Source organism: Lutra lutra, chromosome 11 (genome assembly GCF_902655055.1).
Source record: "Lutra lutra chromosome 11, mLutLut1.2, whole genome shotgun sequence".
Classification (NCBI taxonomy): domain Eukaryota; kingdom Metazoa; phylum Chordata; class Mammalia; order Carnivora; family Mustelidae; genus Lutra; species Lutra lutra.
In genome coordinates this window covers 102,188,832-102,196,637 of record NC_062288.1, presented here as the reverse complement: position 1 = coordinate 102,196,637, position 7,806 = coordinate 102,188,832, and positions in this window count along the sequence as shown.

Sequence of the window (7,806 nt, the reverse complement as noted above, 5' to 3'; positions counted from 1 at the left end):
GCAGGAGGATGAACAGCAGCTCGGCGCTCGGGCCAGTGTGTGCGACCAGGGAAGAGCTTGCTCCCTCCAAGCCAAGCGCACGTTGAGAATTGAAGGCAAACGCGGGACTTGTGTGTCTTCTACGTGCCCAGCACTCGGCGAGGTGCTTTGAGCGATTAAAAAATGCATAAAAGTCAGACTTTGTTTTGAGGGAAGAATATGTAACTTAGTTGGGAAAAAGAGATATGAAGCCAAATGGCATGTGTTTTATTCCATTTGTTCATCTGTTATTTGGCTTTCTAGAAACTAGAAACACATGGGGCGCGCCTGGATGGCCCAGTTAGTTAAGCCTCTGCCTTTGGCTCAGGTCACCATCTCAGGGTCCTGGGATCCAGCCCCACATTGTGTTCCCTGCTTTGGGGGGACCTGCTTCTCCCTCTCTGCCCTTCCCCCTGCTCACACTCTCTCGCTCTCTCAAAAGAAAAGAAAAGAAAGAAATGAAAAGGAAAAAGAAAAAAAACTAGAAATACACTTTCCCATCAACAGTGTGGAGTCAAGGTGGCCAACCCACTGTATCCCATTAGTTATTGCAATCACACACCTTAGAAAATCCAAGAGAGCCCCGATTTCAAATGTTTAATCCCATCCACATGTTACTGTTAAATGATGAGTTTGGAATTTTGATTTGGAAAGCATGGCTGCCTTTCCATTTGGTCACCCAATACAAATCACTACTGCAACCATACTTGTCTAATTTGTACCACATGGTTTCTATAGAGACAGGCAATGAACTTCCACTTGAATTATAGTTCTGAAGACCTTCCTCTGAGAGCTTAGCTCTTAAGATCAACAAACTGGCTCCTTAGCATGCAGATCTCAGACTTTACCTCCTCTGATACATTCCCTGTCCCCCACTGCTTCCAGCCCAACGCCCTTCTCCATCCCAACCCTCAATCCTGATTCTCTGATCAAAAGTTTTCAGAGTATTATCACTAACAGAAATAATGTTTTTTCATCAGTTTACATGGTAAGGATGTGTCCATTTCACTAAAATGTCCCTCCACAATATACACCATTTTTTGCACACAGAAGTGCTCATATATATCTTTGGATGACTGAATGGTGGACCAGAGAATAAGGGTAGATAAAGTCACCTCCAAGGGAAGCAATCAGATCAACAGGAGACTCACCAAATCATTAATACATCTAAAGAAAGGATGGGTTGGGTCAGGACACCTGGGTGGCTCAGTCCTTATCTTTGGCTTGGGTCATGATCCCAGGGTCCTGAGATTGAGCCCCACATCTGGCTCCCTGCTCAGTGGGGAATCTGCTTCTCCTTCTTCCACTCCCCTTGCTTATGTTCCCTCTATTTCTGTCTCTGTCAAATAAATAAAATCTTTTTTAAGAAAGAAAGAAAGAAAGGAAGGAAGGGAGGGAGGGATGGGTCAAGCTGAGGAAACCAGTCAGTCACTGAGATATGTCTGGGGTCTGACCTACTTTCTCAGACCAAACATTTACTGTCGGTCACAGAAAAAAAAGTATCATGTCTGTGGAGACAGACATAATCAGGACATAGGATACTGGGTACTGGGGTCATTAGCAGTTCAGTTCTAGAACCTTCTATTCTGTTTCTGTGTTCACCAGGCAATCTGATGATGCACATTGCACATAGCTACTGGGAGACAACAGGCAGGTCAGGCTGATACAAACAACCAGCCCATCCCCTGGAAATGAGTAAACGGATGCTCCGGCTTATCCATCAGTTTCTTGAGCATCACTGTGATTCAGCACCCCGACTCTGAGCCTGGAACAGTGTGAAAACATTTAGATCAAATTTCCAGTGTGCAAAGGAGGCAGCACCAGGCACTGGTCTGAATCTCACAGGCTTGCAGAGATGGTGTGCATGCTGCTTTAGGAAGTGGAGCCCAGGATGGGGGAAATAGGTGAAGGGGGTTAAGAGCACACTTATCTTTTTTTTTTTAAGCCTTTTTAAAAAAGATTTAATTAATTTATTTATTTGACAGAAAGATCACAAGTAGGCAGAGAAGCAGGCAGAGAGAGAGGAGGAAGCAGGCTCCCCGCTGACAGAGAGCCCAATGCGAGGCTCAATGCAGGGATCGATCCCAGGACCCTGGAATCATGACCTGAGCCGAAGACAGAGGCTTTAACCCACTGAGCCACCCAGGCGCCCCTAGAGCACACTTATCTTGATGAGCACTGAGTAATACAGGGAACTGTTGAATTACTGGGGGAAAAAAAAAAAGATAAAAGAAACCATTTTTTCAAATTGCAAATGTTTTAAAACTTGGGGCAAAATAATAGTGTCTACATTGATGTCGAGAGAGAGAGAGAAAGAACGGGAGAAAGAAAAGCAAGACCACTGGTCTCTCCCACTTACTAGATGTGGGCAAGTCATTAACTTCTTGGCGCCTCCATTTCCTCATTACTAGTGAGTAACAGTAACAGCTCATACCTCACAGAGTTGTGCTGATTAAAAGAGTCCGTTCGAGTGCTTAGAACAGTGCCTGTCAGGTGCAGAGTTTGAAAAGTGCTCCTGATCACTACAGTTCTCTGTGTTCTGGCTCCTTCCCTCATTAAGTGGTGTGGCCTCTGCTTCCGTGTCTTCCCACTGAGAACACAAACATCACATCCTTGGGATGTTGATGGGATTAAGAGAACACACACACGTGAGTAAAGCGCTTGTGTCGCTGAATGCCTGGTGTGTAGCAAGCACTCTATGAGCAGCGACTTTTCATTTGGGTATGTTTTTGCTGTGACAATGTCCAAGCCTTGAGCTGCGATGAATTCACCAATAGAAACGTCACCTTGTTGTGTCTCTTAGAAGCTTTCCATTCCTTTCCCAATGACACTAAGATCGTGACACAGGCCTTTAAATAAACTTGTAAATATGACTCATAATTATTCCTATTATGGCCGTGGTATTAAGGGACTCGAGAAAATGTACTTAGTACTTGTAACCTGTCATCTGTGTGTCATCTGTGTGACATGCAGAGCTGAAACTGACCTTAGATGTCATCTCACCCACATCTTTGTTTCTAGTGAGAGAAAAAAGTATCCTTTGACTCACATACAGTACAAATTAAGTTTCAAATAGTGCTTTAAGAGAACCTGAGCGGTTCAGTCCTTAAGCGTCTGCCTTTGGCTCAGGGATCGAGCCCCGCATCAGGCTCTTTGCTCCATGGGAAGCCTGCTTCTCCCTCTCCCACTCCCCCTGCTTATGTTCCCTCTCATTGTGTCTCTCTCTGCCAAATAAATAAAGAAAATCTTTAAAAAATAAATTAAATAAAATAATGCTTTAAAAATATTTCTCAGGATGCCTGAGTGGCTCAGTAGGTTAAGCCACTGCCTTTGGCTCAGGTCCTGATCCTAGGGTCCTCGGATCGAGTCCTGCATCGGGCTCCTTGCTCAGCGGGGAGCCTGCTTCTCTCTCTGCCTCTGCCTGCCACTCTGCCTGCTTGTGCGCACTCTCTATGACAAATTTAAAAAAAAATCTTTAAAATTATTTCTCTTGTTCTTTAAATGTTCTCTTGTGCATATGACTTCTAGCATACATATTAACATACATGTAATGTTATGTCCAAACATTATTTTACTCGAGAAAGTTATAGACCGTGGCTTTATCCCACTTAGTTGAGACACTTTCTATTCTGTTCCCCTTATTATCCTGCAAGCCTCTAGCTGGCAGAGACCAGGTCTGTCATGCTCCTTCTCTCACATAAAGAACTTCCTGGGGAGCATAGCCCCCAGGCCTCCAGGTCACCGTGACTCCTAGAATGAATCCATCTCGGTTCAAGCTGCACAGCACCCCCGCCCCCCATATATGTACGCGTATATGGACACGGTGGACACTTAACACACACAGCGTGTCCACAGGTGGTGGACATCTGTTAGCTTTGTCAACCTTGCACTTTTCCCTTCTTCTGGGCATAGATACACCTCTTCCTCTTTGGGGACAGCCCCTCCCTAGGCTCTAGCCATGTACTTGGAATGGGTACTGCCATCTTGTTCCGTAACGATGGCAGCCAGGTCACAGTGACTGTGCAGGGGTGGGCATTTGACTCAAGCCGGTCCAGTCATACCATCCTAGCCTCCTGGCCACAGTAATTGACCCAGGGGTAGGCATATGACTTAAGCTGGACCAATCAGAGCTCTTCCCTGGGATCATTTATTTATTAAATATTTTTATTTACTTATTTGACAAAGAGAGCAAAAGAGCACAAGCAGGGGGGAACAGTAGAGGGAGAGGGAGAAGCAGGCTCCCTGCTGAGCAGAGAGCCAGATGTGGGGCTCAATCCCAGGACCCCAGGATCATGACTTGAGCTGAAGGCAGATGCTCAACCATCTGAGCCATGAGGAGCCCCTCCCTGGGATCTTTCTAACTAGACCTGAGGGGACTGGTTAATTTCCTTTGTGGTAAAGCTATAAATGTATGGGTCAGGAACAGTCTTGCCCCATTTCTTGGAGTAAGTTGGTTTGAGAAAATGATTCCAATGTAAAGGAGCAGAGATGAGAGACACATTTTTGTCTCTGTCCAGGATTGATCTTTCAACTGTTCCTCTGAATCCGTGAAGGATTCTGGCTTCCTTCCAGAAACTTCCCTTCTCCATAGTTGACTAGTCAGCTTCAGGTAGAAGAACTAGGTGACTGGGTGACGAGTTTTTTGTTTTGTTTTTTTCTTCTGCACATCCTTTTATCCACTTGGAATTTTGAATGTATTATTGTAAAATCTATCTGAAACTCCATGCATGGCTTAAAACCTGATGCAGAATTCCTCTTAGGGTTCGAACAGCACTTTGTTTTGCAATAGAGTTCTACTGGCCACTTTAATTGTGGAAAAACAGGCCCTAGGGAATGGCTTGAAAGGCAGAAGTTGAAGAAAGGTAAAACTAAATTACTCTCCATAATAAACTAGGATTTGGGGATTCACTTGGAACTTTGGGAGGGCGGGCACGAGACCTTAGAAAGGGGGAAGAGAGCTACTCCTTAGAGAGGCAGGTAAGATACAAGATCAAGAATGGGAGCTGGTGAATTGTGAGAAATTCCTGATGGTGAAAATTGTTCACAGTCTTTTAAGAATAGAGATAGTACATTATTATATGTCTAATTTTGGGTTGTTTGCTGTGCTAGGCTGAGATGAGACCCTTTGTATCGTCTCCAAAGGATAAAAGTCTACTACACATAAAATCTTACCTAGGGAAAGCAAAGACGAAGAGCTGTCTGGGTTAATGCAGAGCTGAGAGCAGGCCAGCAGCAGGAACACAGACATATGTCAATTTGTGAATCCAGGAAGCATAAGCTAACAAAGGAAAACGAACATGTCCTCACCCCCACATCCCTGAGACATGGGGTAGGGGATCCCGCTTGGGGACTCAAGTCATTTTATGGTCAAAGGATATTGGCCCCATAGGGATGGAAGTTGTGGGACCCCCGGGTAACCAACATGGGCTTTCACTTCTAAGACTGGATATGGTGTCCCCCTTGAATCTTGAATGGGATACATATCAAAGGCAGTTTTCTCTTTTAACAGAATGAAACCTGCAGAAATTACTATGCTGGGGTAGGATGCTGGTTTAAAATACATATCAAGAGATCTGAATAGAGGTTCTCAACCTCTAGGACACAGTGCCAGCATCACAATAGAAGAAAGATTCTTATGGAAGGGGACCTATGGGAGCCTCACAGGTTGGTGTGGGCCGGGAGAGGGGTCTGAGACTCTCACACCCAAGATCCCTCTTCTCAAGAATTACTCTTCTAGGGGCACCTGGGTGGCTGTCGGTTAAGCGTCTGCCTTTAGTGCAAGTTATGATCCCACGGTCCTCGGATCCAGTCCTATGTCAGGTTCCCTCCTCATGCTCTCTCTCGCTGTCTCTCTTGCTAAGTAAATAAAATCTTAAAAAAAAAAAAAGATTTTATTTATTTATTTGACAGACAGAGATCACAAGTAGGCAGAAAGGCAGGCAGAGAGAGGAGGAAGCAGGCTCCCCACCGAGCAGAGAGGCGGATGTGGAGCTTGATTCAAGGACCCTGAGATCATGACCTGAGATGAAGGCAGAGGCTTAACCCACTGAGCTACCCAGGCACCCCTAAATAAAATCTTTAAAAAAAAAAAATTACTCTTTTAGAAATATCCCTCCACAATGTCTCTGAGTCACTGGCAGACGGAAAGGCAACCATGGCCTTCCCCAAATGGTCCTATTCAGGGCCCCAAGCTGGTATGATGCTCCGTTGCATGATTTTCCAACAATCAGATAAACCAATACTGTTAACTATCGTCATAGGCTGGTTCGTCTTGAGCCCAGTGTGATATTCCCTCCTTCCCCTTACTCTCCAACACCCAATATTCTGGGACCAGATCTGAGAGAGCCAGTTATGGTGCCCAAGCCTTGATTATAAGAGAACCTGTCCCTTGTCATTTCTCATTGTCAGTGGTGTCTAGCTTAAACTTGCTGTCTCAAGATTTCCATTTTCATTCCTTCTGACCTCTTAGAGCTATACACTCTGGGCATCTGAAGATTTTTTAGGGCTGCCTGGTTGGCTCAGTTGGTTCATTGTCTGCCTTCGGCTCAGGTCATAGTTCCAGGTTCCTGGAATCAAGTTCACGTCCCCAGCTCAGTGCGGAGCCTGCTTCTCCCTCTCCTGGCTGCTTGTGCTCCCTCTCTTGGTATCTCTCTCAAAAAAATAAAATCTTAAAAAAAATGTTTTTAATCTCTACAACCCAATGTGGGGCTCGATCCCACAATCAAGGGTCACATGCTCTACCAACTGAGCCAGTCAGGCACCCCTGGGCTTCTAAAGAGTCCTAAGGGGGCTCTGATGGATCTGTGGCACAGCAGATCCCAGGCTAATTGATAGCCTGTCTATGGAATAGTCTTGGCATTCAAGGCCTTCCGTGGCCTGGCCTTGACTCACCTTGAAACTACATCGCCTACAACTTTCTCACATCCTGAGTATGACCAGGCCAGTCTTGTCTTACAACCCCAATTCCTGCCTCCCTGCCAAGTATCATCTTCATCACATATTGCTTCTGGCCTCCTCCCCCCACAACCCCATCCAACTCATCCTCCAAGCCTTGACTTCTCCAGTTCTGGAAGGACATACAAAAAACTCTTAGCAGTGGATATCTCTCAACAGGGAGTCTGGTAGGAAAGAGTTTTACTCTTGTCTTTTTTTTTTTTTTAAACCATTTAAATTTTTACTGCATGCATTTTTTAAATTAAAAGTTAACTTTAATTAACACATTATCAGAAGGAAAATAAAAATCCACCTTCAAAGCAGGACCCTTGACTTTTGTCCTGCTTCAGTAAGTGGACTCCAGGGTCCACACTGAGGACCCCTGCTGCCTGGTAGAGGTCCACACCAAGTGTTACCACCTCTGATCAGCTCCAGGAGTGGAGCTCAGTCTAGGACAAGCCCAAGGCCAGTGCCGGGGGCGCTGGGGTGTCTCCTGGTGTAGCCAAGGGACACTTGGTGCAGTGGCATCTACCGGACCAGGATGTGGGAACCAGACGGCCTGGGCCCTCTCACTGGCTCAGTCACTAACCCTCTTTGGGAATCAGCTCCTTGAGGTTAAAATAAAGGGAGAGACTCCAGCTACACGTTCAGGTGTTCCAAACCCATGTCTCAAATGGGATTTCTCCCCCTTCACGCTCTCAACAGCCACAAAAATAAATTAATTTTAAAAATCTAAAAAAAAATTGTTGGTCTTATTCTCCACGATTTATATTATCAAAATATTGATTTCCTGCATATACTTTTTAAAGCAGAATACTGCCTCCTCCCAACCAAAACACTGGACGAGACTGTTCT